This window comes from Mustela lutreola, chromosome 4 (assembly GCF_030435805.1).
Source record: "Mustela lutreola isolate mMusLut2 chromosome 4, mMusLut2.pri, whole genome shotgun sequence".
Lineage (NCBI taxonomy): Eukaryota > Metazoa > Chordata > Mammalia > Carnivora > Mustelidae > Mustela > Mustela lutreola.
Window position 1 is genome coordinate 185,896,548 of NC_081293.1, and position 15,023 is coordinate 185,911,570.

General features: G+C 38.7%; 1 long non-coding RNA gene across 3 annotated transcripts in view; it reads left to right on the forward strand.

Annotated features, from left to right (window-relative positions):
- The window catches only part of LOC131829811 (uncharacterized), a 288,985-nt gene that overhangs the window by 241,404 nt on the left and 32,558 nt on the right, over positions 1 to 15,023 (forward strand). For 2 of the 3 annotated variants that reach the window (XR_009353008.1, XR_009353009.1), the window contains 2 exons: positions 4,124 to 4,207; positions 12,173 to 12,287. This is a non-coding gene — a long non-coding RNA (uncharacterized LOC131829811). Of the gene's footprint in view, positions 1 to 4,123; positions 4,208 to 12,172; positions 12,288 to 12,921; positions 13,115 to 15,023 lie in introns of all 3 variants that reach the window. The other variant, XR_009353010.1, reaches the window with a different exon arrangement.

The window sequence follows — 15,023 nt, forward strand, 5'->3', positions numbered from 1 at the left end:
GTTTGGAAAGAACCCAAATACATGGAGACTAAACAGTATCCTTCTAAAGAATGAATGGGTCAACCGGGAAATTAAAGAAGAATTGAAAAAAATCATGGAAACAAATGATAATGAAAATACAACGGTTCAAAATCTGTGGGACACAACAAAGGCAGTCCTGAGAGGAAAATATATAGCGGTACAAGCCTTTCTCAAGAAACAAGAAAGGTCTCAGGTACACAACCTAACCCTACACCTAAAGGAGCTGGAGAAAGAACAAGAAAGAAACCCTAAGCCCAGCAGGAGAAGAGAAATCATAAAGATCAGAGCAGAAATCAATGAAATAGAAACCAAAAAAACAATAGAACAAATCAACGAAACTAGGAGCTGGTTCTTTGAAAGAATTAATAAAATTGATAAACCCCTGGCCCGACTTATCAAAAAGAAAAGAGAAAGGACCCAAATAAATAAAATCATGAATGAAAGAGGAGAGATCACAACTAACACCAAAGAAATACAAACTATTATAAAAAATACTATGAGCAACTCTACGGCAATAAATTTGACAATCTGGAAGAAATGGATGCATTCCTAGAAACATATAAACTACCACAACTGAACCAGGAAGAAATAGAAAGCCTGAACAGACCCATAACCAGTAAGGAGATTGAAACAGTCATTAAAAATCTCCAAACAAACAAAAGCCCAGGGCCAGACGGCTTCCCGGGGGAATTCTACCAAACATTTAAAGAAGAACTAATTCCTATTCTCCTGAAACTGTTCCAAAAAATAGAAATGGAAGGAAAACTTCCAAACTCATTTTATGAAGCCAGCATCACCTTGATCCCAAAACCAGACAAGGATCCCACCAAAAAAGAGAGCTATAGACCGATATCCTTGATGAACACAGATGCAAAAATACTCAACAAAATACTAGCCAATAGGATTCAACAGTACATTAAAAAGATTATTCACCACGACCAAGTGGGATTTATTCCAGGGCTGCAAGGTTGGTTCAACATCCGCAAATCAGTCAATGTGATACAACACATCAATAAAAGAAAGAACAAGAACCATATGATACTCTCAATAGATGCTGAAAAAGCATTTGACAAAGTACAACATCCCTTCCTGATCAAAACTCTTCAAAGTGTAGGGATAGAGGGCACATACCTCAATATCATCAAAGCCATCTATGAAAAACCCACCGCAAATATCATTCTCAATGGAGAAAAACTGAAAGCTTTTCCGCTAAGGTCAGGAACACGGCAGGGATGTCCATTATCACCACTGCTATTCAACATCGTACTAGAGGTCCTAGCCTCAGCAATCAGACAACAAAAGGAAATTAAAGGCATCCAAATCGGCAAAGAAGAAGTCAAATTATCACTCTTCGCAGATGATATGATACTATATGTGGAAAACCCAAAAGACTCCACTCCAAAACTGCTAGAACTTATACAGGAATTCAGTAAAGTGTCAGGATATAAAATCAATGCACAGAAATCAGTTGCATTTCTCTACACCAACAGCAAGACAGAAGAAAGAGATATTAAGGAGTCCATCCCATTTACAATTGCATCCAAAACCATAAGATACCTAGGAATAAACCTAACCAAAGAGACACAGAATCTATACTCAGAAAACTATAAAGTACTCATGAAAGAAATTGAGGAAGACACAAAGAAATGGAAAAATGTTCCATGCTCCTGGATTGGAAGAATAAATATTGTGAAAATGTCTATGCTACCTAAAGCAATCTACACATTTAATGCAATTCCTATCAAAGTACCATCCATCTTTTTCAAAGAAATGGAACAAATAATGCTAAAATTTATATGGAACCAGAAAAGACCTCGAATAGCCAAAGGGATATTGAAAAAGAAAGCCAACGTTGGTGGCATCACAATTCCGGACTTCAAGCTCTATTACAAAGCTGTCATCATCAAGACAGCATGGTACTGGCACAAAAACAGACACATAGATCAATGGAACAGAATAGAGAGCCCAGAAATAGACCCTCAAATCTATGGTCAACTAATCTTCGACAAAGCAGGAAAGAATGTCCAATGGAAAAAAGACAGCCTTTTCAATAAATGGTGCTGGGAAAATTGGACAGCCACATGCAGAAAAATGAAATTGGACCATTTCCTTACACCACACACAAAAATAGACTCAAAATGGATGAAGGACCTCAATGTACGAAAGGAATCCATCAAAATCCTTGAGGAGAACACGGGCAGCAACCTCTTCGACCTCTGCCGCAGCAACATCTTCCTAGGAACAACGCAAAAGGCAAGGGAAGCAAGGGAAAAAATGAACTACTGGGATTTCAACAAGATCAAAAGCTTTTGCACAGCAAAGGAAACAGTTAACAAAATCAAAAGACAACTGACAGAATGGGAGAAGATATTTGCAAACGACATATCAGATAAAGGACTAGTGTCCAGAATCTATAAAGAACTTAGCAAACTCAACACCCAAAGAACAAATAATCCAATCAAGAAATGGGCAGAGGACATGAACAGACATTTCTGCAAAGAAGACATCCAGATGGCGAACAGACACATGAAAAAGTGCTCCATATCACTCGGCATCAGGGAAATACAAATCAAAACCACAATGAGATATCACCTCACACCAGTCAGAATGGCTAAAATCAACAAGTCAGGAAATGACAGATGCTGGCGAGGATGCGGAGAAAGGGGAACCCTCCTACACTGTTGGTGGGAATGCAAGCTGGTGCAGCCACTCTGGAAAACAGCATGGAGGTTCCTCAAAATGTTGAAAATAGAACTGCCCTATGACCCAGCAATTGCACTATTGGGTATTTACCCTAAAGATACAAATGTAGTGATCCAAAGGGGCACATGCACCCGAATGTTTATAGCAGCAATGTCCACAATAGCCAAACTATGGAAAGAACCTAGATGTCCATCAACAGATGAATGGATCAAGAAGATGTGGTATATATACACAATGGAATACTATGCAGCCATCAAAAGAAATGAAATCTTGCCATTTGCGACAACATGGATGGAACTAGAGCGTATCATGCTTAGCGAAATAAGTCAAGTAGAGAAAGACAACTATCATATGATCTCCCTGATATGAGGAAGTGGTGATGCAACATGGAGGCTTAAGTGGGTAGAAGAAGAATCAATGAAACAAGATGGGATTGGGAGGGAGACAAACCATAAGTGACTCTTAATCTCACAAAACAAACTGAGGGTTGCCGGGGGGAGGGGGTTTGGGAGAAGGGGTTGGGATTATGGACATTGGGGAGGGCATGTGATTTGGTGAGTGCTGTGAAGTGTGTAAACCTGGTGATTCACAGACCTGTACCCCTGGGGATAAAAATATATGTTTATAAAAAATAAAAAAATTATAAAAAAAAATAAAATAAAAATAAAAATAAAAAATTGTTGGACTTGTTGAAAAGACCTATTCTCTTTCAATTATGATTCTATAATTCTGGTAAAAAATGTTCTTTTTATCCAGAGAAGGAAAAAAAGTTTAAATGTCATTATGTAAATGTCCTATGCACCAGTTAATATAATTCTGAAATCTCTTGGATGCATGTGACTACAACTGTAGTACACAAAGATGTTACATGGGAATGGAATGTATTTCTTTTTGCTGTTGTATGTATTTTTATGAGTGAACTGAAGCAATCACAGGTTCATTTACTAGAGTTAATTAGGACTTTCTGCACTTTGAAAAATGATTTTTCCCATTATCATTGAATGTTCTTGGCAAAGAAAGCTGTGTGTTCACTTGATGCTAGTCCTCTCTAGGTCACTTTAGAGTTCTTTGCCTCAAAGTACAAGCTTAGTTTTAAGAGGCTCTGGATTCAGGGGCACCTGGGTGGCTCAGTGGGTTAAAGCCTCTGCCTTCAGCTCAGGTCATGATCCCAGGATAATGGGATCAAGCCCCGCATCAGGCTCTCTGCTTGGCGGGGAGCCTGCTTCCTCCTCCCTCTCTGCCGGCCTCTCTGCCTATTTGTGATCTCTGCCTCTGCCTGTCAAATAAATAAATTTTAAAAATCTTAAAAAAAAAAAAAAAAAAAGGAGGCTCTGTATTCAGATGCCAGCTCTATAGATTGGGAAGGATATTTAACCTGTCTTTATCTCTGTTTCCTCAGCTGTCAAATGTCCATAGTAGTAACGCTTGAAGTGAGTGTGAAGATTCAATGGGATGATCCATAGAAAGCACTATATGGAGTCAGGTACATATTAACAGTTTAGTAAATATTAAACTATCATCATTTACTTCCTAGCAGGTGGGGTAGTAATACAAGTGCTGCTTGGAAAAGCTACCTCACTGATTTTGTATGTCCATCTCATTCTTTCAACTTCAATGCCTCTGTAATAGTTTTTGTTGTAAAACCCACAGATTTATAGAATAAGTTTGAATGGGTTACCACTGTCTGGAGAAACAGAACTTTTTCTTCCTCATGATGGTGAATTATGCTTTCTTTCCATTTATTTTAGTTAACTACTGCTATATAACAAAATACCCCAGGCCTAAGTGTCCTAAAGCAACAAGTAATTTGTACCTACAGTTTCTGTTGATAATGGTGCAGCTTAGTCGAGTCCTGTGGCTTTGAGTCTCTCATTAGGCTTTAACCATAATCAAATGACCACAGTCCTTTCCATACTGAATTAGGGTGGATCCTCTATCTAAGCCTAACATGGCTGTTGGCAGGCCTCACTCAGATCATTACTGGTAGTTGAGCAGAAATCCATTCCTGGACATGTGGGCATCTCTATAGCATTACTCACAACATGACAGTTTGCTTCCTCTAATGCAGGGACAGAGAGAGAAAGAGATGGATGTCACTGTCCCCTGTTACCTCATCGTAGAAGTGACATCCTATCACTTTTACCATATTCTATCATTTAAAAGGAGGTCCCTGTGTTCAGCCAACACACAGGGCAGGGATTACAAAAGGTCATAGGTAGTAGGAGGTGGGGGTCATTGGGGGCCATCTTAGAAACTGCCTACTATGCCATTAGAATGAAATTCAGATCCTTAAAAAAGGATGTTTAGTCTTCCATTCAACATGGTTAAGGGAAAGGAAGTAACATCAAATATGTACAAAATAGAAATTGTTTTACATGTATATGCCTATGATACTCATCAACTTCATGTATTAAATATTTTTGCCATATTGAGAATTTGGAAGAAGTAATATAACCTTCCCCACCCCTTAAAAACTCCGCAAAAATCCCTTTGTTTAAATCCAAAGCCTAACAAATTATATATTAATAAGATTATTATTTTAGAAAATAAACAAGTAGTTTTTTCTAGGTGACTTTATAAAAAAGATGTAGATGCGGGGCTCTAAGCTCCCCAAGGTTAGGAGGGTAAGACAGTATATTGCCACACCTGGGCAATTCAACACTACAACAACTTTCTATTGATCCAAGAAGCAGAATTGTCTCTGAAAAACAGAAGAACTGATTAAAATTTCTGTCTCCATGATTACTTACAGCATCTGCTTTGTGCCCTGGGGTCCTCCTTTATTCGTAATCTGTCGAGAGTTTCAAAGATTTTTTTTTGCACCTGGTATCAGATGAATCTGTGACTCTCATTAGAGAAAATGTTAGAGTTAATTTATTCCTCAGAAAAGCAAAGACACCTATGCTCCACAGAGGTGGCTAACACTGAAAAAGGAGCTCAGACCTTCCTGTTCTTTTGTTCTCTCTTTGTATAAGGCAAATAACATGGGGAGTTAAGATGTAGGCATATTTAATTCAAATTAATCAAAGTATGCTTAATTACAGAGAACTAACATGCAGACAAATAATCTCTTCAACAAAAGTTTAACTGCTAAGGCTTGTACTTTGTTGTGCTTTGGCACCCAAAAGAGTGGTTGAGAACAAATCAGTCTTTCTGGATGGACGTTATTTTCTAATGTTGCAACTCCAAGAATAATTTGAATTGTAGAACACTGGGAATATTGAAATCTACACTCTTTCTGGGAGAATGCATATATTCACATACTTGCAAAATTTAATGTATTTCGGAGATTCCACAGACCCATATTAGTTTATACCTAACGTACAGCTAAGAAACACTGCTGGGATAGAAAATGAAAATTTATTTAACTTATTTATTTTAAAATGTATTTATTTATGTTATTAACTTATATATTATATATCTAACATATAATTATATATTTATTAATTTTATGTTTATATATTATTTATAATTGTTTATTTGCTTATTTATTTAAATGTATTAATCAGGACAGATTTGCTGGAAGCAATACCTGTTTTAGGAGGGCTTTTGACATTTCCTTGAGAGATTTCAAGGGTTCTTTTTTTAAAAATTGTATTTATTTATTTGAGAGAAAGAGAGAGAGAGAAAGCAGGTGTTGGGGGGAGGGGAAGAAGCAGAGGGAGAAGCAGGCTCTCCGCTGAGCAGGGAGCCCAACCCAACTCAGGGCTCTATCCCAGGATTCTGAGACAGAGATCATGATGAAGTCAAAGGCAGATGTTTAATTGAGCCACCCAGGTGCCCCAGTAGAGACCTCAAGTGTTCTTATGTAAGGACAGTGTTGTGGAGTAAAGAAGTTATTTCTGTTGTAGTCGTTCTCCAGCTTTTGAATAAAAGAGAATAACCTGTGAAGCTTGTTAAAAGTATATGCTCACGAGAAGAATAAATGAAAGAAGATGGGATTGGGAGGGAGACAAACCATAAGTGACTCTTAATCTCACAAAACAAACTGAGGGTTGTTGGGGGGAGGGGGTTTGGGAGAAGGGGGTGGTATTATGGACATTGGGGAGGGTATGTGTTTTGGTGAGTTCTGTGAAGGGTGTAAACCTGGTGATTCACAGACCTGTACCCCTGGGGATAAAAATATATGTTTATAAAAAATAAAAAATTATATTAAAAAAAAATAGTATATGCTCCAAAGTACAGCATAGGGAATACAGTCAATAATAACGTGACAACTTGAGATAGTGGCAGATGGTAACTAGATGAGGTGATCATTTCATAATGTATATAAAGGTTGAGTCACTATGTTGTACCCCCCAAATTAAAATAATATGTATATGAGCTACATTTCTTTCTTTTTTTTATTTTCTATTTAAATTCCAGTTAGCACACAGTGTAATATTAGTTTCAAGGGTACAATTTAGTGATTCAATACTAACATACGAATCCAGTGCTCATCACAACTATATTTCTTTTTTTTTTAAGATTTTATTTATTTATTTGACAGAGAGAAATCACAAGTAGACAGAGAGGCAGACAGAGAGAGAGAGAGGGAAGCAGGCTCCCTCTGAGCGGAGAGCCCGATGCGGGACTCGATCCCAGGACCCTGAGATCATGACCTGAGCCGAAGGCAGCGGCTTAACCCACTGAGCCACCCAGGCGCCCACAACTATATTTCAATTTAAAAAATGTGAATCCCTAGACCCTACCACCAATATTGACTCAGTAGATCCTAGGTGAGGCTCCAGAATGGGATTTAAAAGAAGTGCACAGGAGTTACTAAGCCAGGTGGCCCAAGAACAATCTTGGAGCAGCTGCCATGTAATCAAGGACCAGACTTTCTCTTCCACTTGGATGAGCAGGAGTTGTGTGTTGATCTGCCCTGTCTCCCACAGGCTTTCTGGAGGTTTTCTGTACTCCATATGAAATACATCTCAGAAAAACCCAGTGTAGCTGGAAACACTAAAAAAAAAAAAAAAAAAGAAAGAAAGAAATGGAACAAATGAAAAATAACAAGTCTTGAGATCTGCTCCCAATTTAGCTTACTAATACTAGACTCTAGAATTGAACAGAATGGCCTGCCAATACACAGGAAGATTTCTACCATAGAGAAGCAGGGAGACCTCTCAGGACAGACGCTCCCAAGTGACACAAGCTGTGGTGCACCAGCCTGGCTCTGCTTTTATGCTCTGGTTGAGTAATCTGAAAAGTCTCCCTACCTCCCCAAGGAGTGAGTCAAGAGACCAAGAGTGGGGCTGGGATAGAAATGACCACCCGTGGAAACGGAAAGCAGGGCAAGTGTTTCACCCAAGACCTCCTTGGTTCTGAGATGATTTTCATGTATTTATTAATTATAATATTAATAATATGGGGGGTTTCCTCTTCAAGAGTCTCAATTATTAAAAGACACTCAAATCAAAGCTGACTCAATCTCTCTCTCTGTCTCTCTTTCATATACCCACACTTGCAGATACACACACCACAGACATACCAGACAAAGTCAGATGGCATTTACTGCTTACGTTTGGCTGGTGCATACAATAGTACACACACTTTTTACAAGAAAACTGGCCTCTAGGGGAGGAGATTGGAGCTGGTGGGCTGCTTTCGAAGGCGCTAACTTGAAGAGCCAGGAGAGCAAAGTCAAAGTAAGACTTCATAACTGAGGCACACAGCTTTAAATAGCACTAGTTTTATTATTATTTTTAAATTTTCTTTATTCTTATGAAAATTTTTTTCAATTAGAGAAAAGCCTCCTGAAAATATCTGAAATTAGTAGACTTATGTCTCTGGGAAATACTCAAGCATGACCATAGCTATGTTGGACAAGAAAGGCAACAACAGTCAATTAGCTAAGCATTTGAAACTGGATGGGGGTTTCTACATAATTCTGATCCTGAACACATGGGGTGATTTTGAGTTCCCTCATCCAATCCCTGGACCTCAGTGTTTTGTGTTAGGTTGTTAGGTAGAAAGCCACATTTTTTCAGGCAATGCCATAGCAAATTGATTTTATAGGCACGATGTTCTTCAGACCCCTTTGCCTTTTTCCAGTCTTTGAAGGCCTGTGTGGATCTCTGCAGGCCTATATATGGTGGTGGGGAGTGGAGGGGACACAAAACAAATTGGCTTCAACCGCAGGAAAACCAGACTTGTTCAAGCATCAACAAAGTTCTTCAGAGTTTCCAGCATCCAGTCCTCCTCTCCCTCCCCCTACACACAGTACTCGTAGAAAGACAGCAGCCAACCTGGATTTTATCTTCAGGAATGTCACTAACCACCAACTAATGAATTTGTCGTGATTCTATTAATTCTATTCATCTCTCTGGGTGCTGCTTTTTATTCATCTCTCTGGGTGCTGCTTTTCTGACCCATAAGATCTAAAGTATCTCAAAGGCCCTTCATAGTGTTGTGATCAAAGGTTTAATCTAGCTGATAGAGCCACTTCTATCTTAAATTTCTGGTACTGTAAAGACTCCCTAGAGAAAATTTCAAGAGTCTCCAGAATTGGGTGGCTTCCCCAGCATCTGGAGGGACATGGGTCTGACCTTCCTTGGTAAAAATGCAAGCATCCTTTTAGGGACTGTGACTGCTACCTGGGTTTTGCTTTTCTTTCTGTATGTTAATATGCCCTAAAGTCTTTTCAATCAAAGATTCCTAGTTTATCAGGTGATCCCTGAAACATGGGAATTAGAAAAGCAGGTAATAGATGAATCGAAGTGTATGTCCAGGACAGAGGAAATCATGATGACACAGCAGAAAGAATAGAAACACTGGGATCAGGAAACATCTCAATTGCATCCAGTCACCTGGGGGGAACTTATTAAACTGGATATCCCAAAGATATCCAGAACTTTTGAGCCACGTTCAGGGCAGGAGTGGGAACAATCTGCATTTTAAAAAACTTTGCAAAAAAATCTGTTCACAGTGATATTTGAGAGTTGTCAGACTAGAAATTCAGGAGCTCCAGTGGCGCAATCGGTTAGCGCGCGGTACTTATACAGACTAGAAATTCAGGAGTCAGAGAATTGAAATACTGGGAGACAGGAAAAAGTGACCTAGGGGTTAAATAAATGGGGTGCTAAAAATTATGCAAGCAAAATGTGGAAGGGGGTATCCCCAGGTTCTAAGTGTATGGGGCAATTTTTATCACTAGCCAGGGCACCTGCTTTCTTCTCTTGGACCTTTCCCTCTACCAGGCCAGTGCTCCTGGATGGCTTGGAAAACAACCAGTGGCCAATTAGAGTGGTAGTTGTGTCTCCCTTCACAGTAAGTTCAATGTTCCTTTCAAAGTCTCTTCCCCTGTGAGTTTGTGAAAATCCTGGCAAAGAAAAAAAATCAGCACAGCTGCCTGGTAACTTCAGTAGGACAAGAAGAGTCCCTAATTAAACTCTCATGTCTTTGGTTTAAAACTCCATTTAATGAAATAATTTACCATCTAAGACAGCTGTTGATTACAGGAAAGTATACCTTGAATCTTTGTAAGTAGTAACCCCCTTCAAATCTTCATCAAACTTCTCAAAAGAAATACAACATATGCCTTCTTAAGGAAAAATGAAAATCTTTCAACATTTGATGCCTTCCTCTTTACAACTCTGTTAAATCAGAGAGGCTGGCTGAATTCCAGATGTAGACTATTATTCTTGCTTCCATTATTTCCAACCTGACTTCAGGGCCCGCCAAGTGATTTGGCAGGGCTCTAAAGGTCGCATCCTCTAGATTGTTAAGAAGCGAGTTGTAGCAAGCAGATGAGTTGGGCAAGCAGCACCTGTTGGGGCTTCTGTTAGTCTGATTGGCAGTGCACACTTTGGGGTACATTGCTTTTTGGGGTTTTCCTATTTTGGGTCCTGTTTCTACCCAGTCCCCAATTAGAGATAGCAAGACCACTTATGAGTCTTCTCCTATCTCTTCTCTTTCTTGGGCCCCTCAGGAGACTCCTCTTCTCAGGGCTGCCTCCTTACAGTTGCCTAATAGAGAGTGGTGTAAGGAAGAGAGATGGTGGTAACCAGAGAGTTGTTTAGGAAAGGGCAGTTGGTTAACCCATCCCATTTGAGTCTTGGCCCAGCTGGTTTAGACTCAGTAAATAATACCGCTGTCTTTGAAGGTGGGTTTCATAAATGCAGCAGTACAATTCAGGTAGGACTCCTCATTGCGTGTTTGTCAGTATGCTGTTCACTTGACTAAGCTAACAGGAGGGGTAAAGCAAAGCCTAGAGTACTTTTGTTTGAAAGATTCGGCAGCTTTTATTAGTTGCTTTTGAAAGTCATTTTGAGAGTTTGGTCCAACTACTTAACTACCTTACTCTCCTCACCTACCAAATCAACTTCTCTGTGCAAAAGATAATGTGAGATGCATGGCTGAATCAACACTCGCATTCTTGGTGTGTTTTGAAGTGAGGGGCCTTATGCTAGTGTAATACGTGACCTCATGAAGTCTATTTTGCTATGGGGTAGCCCACAGACTTTCCTTGAGAATTGAGACTAGATTTGCCAAGCATAACAAGTCATATTTGTGTGAAAATGCAAGTTGTCATGTTGTTGTTGTTTTTAAGATTTTATTTATTTATTTGACAAACAGAGATCACAAGCAGGCAGAGAGGCAGGCAGAGAGAGAGAGAGAGAGAGGAGGAAGCAGGCTTCCTGCAGAGTAGAGAGCCCAATGTGGGGCCCGATCCCAGGACCCTGGGACCATGACCTAAGCCGAAGGCAGAGGCCTTAACCCACTGAGCCACCCAGGCGCCCCTGTCATGTTGTTTTGATCTATAATGTCAGTGGTTTAACCAAAGCTGAAGACCCAAACTCTTGTGCTGCCTCTGTTGGCGTCATTTTAGGTGATCTGAAGAATGTCTGGCTCCCACGATTCTAACGAAATGGTGGAACATGTTGAGAATAACATTTAAGGTGCTTAGTTTTGTGTTTTCTTCTCTTGAAAAAGAGTTATTTCATTAAAATAGATCAAGCTAGAAGTAATAGTTTCTATAAGCTTCATAATATAATTATGAGGACAAATTACCCATAGAATAGAGCGTAGGATGCAATGTGCTAACAATTAATTTTCCTCAGCCCTTTGAGGCAAATCCTATTTTTCATTATGTTATAGGGGGGAGAAACTGAGGTTTAGGAAGTTTGAGTAATTTGAGACCGTACTACTAATAACCTAGCAACGTTAAGACTAAAACGTAGATTTGTCTAATTTATATCCTTAATCTTTGATTTATGCACAGTTCCTTTTTAAGAGTCTCTGGAGAAAGCAGTGTAGAATATAAGTTTCATATGGCATTAACTTATAGATACCAGCTGGCTATATGTAAAGCTTCTTCATTTTAAAAGATGGTGGAAAGTTTTATATATGTGTGTGTGTGTGTGTATATATATATAGGAGAGAGAGCACATGCTACAACATAACTAGCTCTCCTTCCAAGAAATCATCCTACTGAAGTAACAAATATTTGTCTGATTGTTTCTAGATGAGTCCTGATACACTGATATATGCCATAATTCTACACTACAATCCATTGCCTGCCAACAACTCTAATATCACGAGAACTAATCTGTTGTGCTGGTGAAATGTTCTTATCTCAGGTAAGGTGTCTCATAGCTCCTCCTGGCCTGCTCTGATTCCTCACTTCACCTCACTCAACTGGCTTACTATTAATATAACAGCAAAACCATCCAACCCAGCTGGATTCCATTTAGTTCCACTGTGTCCTCTCATCAGAGACTGAAGTTCACCATACGACTGAAGAGTGGTAGATGGAGGTGTGAGTAAATTAGGGGCTACCCTTCACTGCCAGTAGCTCTATGGGTGAGAGATATCTCAATACAGAGTTTTGGACTGCTGAGAGGAATTATACTAGCTTCATACTTAGAGATATTATTTGTGTTCAAGTGAATGTCCACCTTGAGAGTCACATTTCTCTAAGGCTCTTTATTGATTTATGTGTAACCATGCTAACTTTAAACATAGAATCTATTCTTTTTTTTTTTTTAAAGATTTATTTATTTATTTGACAGACAGAGATCACAAGTAGGCAGAGAGGCAGACAGAGAGAGAGGAGGAAGCAGGCTCCCTGCTGAGCAGAGAGCCCGATGTGGGGCTTGATCCCAGGACCCTGGGATCATGACCTGAGCCGAAAGCAGAGGCTTTAACCCACTGAGACACCCAGGTGCCCCAGAATTTATTCTTTGACATGCCCTTATTTATTCATTTCAATAGGTAAATTACATGAAGCTCCCTTGTCAGCTCCAAATGCAAAGTAATCCATGAACCAGTGCTCTTTAAAAATCTAGTTGCTGGGTTGGATAGCCAGTCAGATGCTACTTCAGCCTTCATGTCACCAAGGCTCAAAGTAGATACTCTTCAGTTCAGAGTTGATGCTTTTACATCTTCTGGTGTCATTAACAACGTGGTGAGTTATTTTTCTTTCTTCTCTGTGGTTATCTAGCATTAATATCCTAAATGTCTGAGTCCAATCTAAGTTTCAGCTATAAATTATTCTCTAGATCTATATTATATGTCATTTGAAGACTATTGAAGGATCAGCTGAGTATCAGATTCTTTAAACAAAACTTGCTTGCAGGGCACCTGGTTGGTTCAGTTAGCCTTCGGCTCAGGTCATGATCCTGGGGTCCTGGGATCGAGTCCTGCATCAGGCTCTCTGCTGTGTGGGGAGTCTGTTTATCCATCTCCCTCTGCTCTTGCCTTGGCCTATTCTCTCTCTCTCTCGCTCGCTCTCTCAAATAAATAAATGAATAAATAATCTTTAAAAAAGACTTGCTCTTTCAATGGATCAAACAATGTATGAGTATAGCTATTGGAGCATTTGAATGCCAGTGACACTTAACAACTTCAGGTATAAACTATGTCAAAATAGAGGCAAATTTAGTAAAAATGTAGAAAGTTGTTAAGAAAGAAGTAGACCGTTAAGGCTATATAAAATGAATTAGATTTTTCTCAGGTATTAGAACAGGCAGGGGAAGAATAAAGCTTTATTTTGTGACCACAGTTAACATTAACCATCTATATCTATGTCAAGGAACTAAGCATTTTACATGATAATTTTAATATAATATGTAGATCTTTTTAAAGTACATAATCAGTAGTTACTAATAATAACTAAGACAACTGGAAAATTTGGTTTTCAATCAATGCCCATGTCTCTTAAACCATATTATTTCCTAATTAAAGAATCGAGGAGAGTTCTCAACCTTAGCTGCATGGCATATCACCTAGGAAGCTCTTAAAAATGTGATTACCCCAGACACTAACCCAAAAAACTAAATCATGAACTTTAGAGTGTAGAACCCAGATGTTAATAAAAATAATTCTGAAGCTTCCCATGTGATTCCAACATGCATCTAAGGTTGAGAAATTCTGGTCTAGAATAAATACAATTAACAAGTAGTTTCAGGAAAGGCTAAATTGATAGATACTTTTTTCCACTGAATCATACCTCATTCACCAATACGAAGCTTTGGAATAATAATCAAAGCTAGTTAGTATAACTTTGCAATACCTAAATCTGTCATATTACAGGTGACATCTGCTATTTTGCTCCAATTTAATCTTACTACAAGCTTGTTAAAGGTTATTAGAAGCTTTGTTTCTTTAGTGTTCCAAGTTTAACCTTTAGTATCACTTCAGCAAAGTTTGCACCTGTTTTCTAGATGAGAAAAGATGATCAACCCGATAAAGGATTACAATTAGCTATAAGAGGGTCAAAGCAATGAATATGAGGGGTAGAATCTCAGAGCAGCTTTCCTATCTTGGAAAGTTCCCTTCCTACCACAACTTATTCAGGGTAAGATTCTAAATATCTAGTTTGAACTCCATTTTCTGGGTACTGAGCCCCATAATCAACTGATTGTCTTATGTTGGCCATAGAATATGTTTAGAGTTTTAGTTTAGCTCAGTGGAACTCCAGGCTTGAAGTAACATGTAGAATATTTTGGAGTTCTCTTTAACATGGGCCATTCTTTCTTTTTCGGATAAATTTAGCACTGTGTTCATGGAAGTATCAGAATGACCTTTTTTTTTTCTTAGGAAAGGAAGAAAGAAGAAACTGCTTTTCACATTAAATTTTTTTTCTGCCCTCTATTGCATTCTTTCCTTTGTTTTTTACCTTGGCGTAGTCATTTGATATAAACCTTGTCTATTTGCTTCTTTAATTTTCTATAATTTGAATCTTATAATCTGAAGCTATTTAAGTTTTTTCTTAAATGTTCTATATAGATAGTGCTTGCTTTAGGAATTTGATTTAGGAATAGTGCTTGCTTTAGGAATTTGTAACTGCTGTGAGACTTGTACAAAGTCCTATC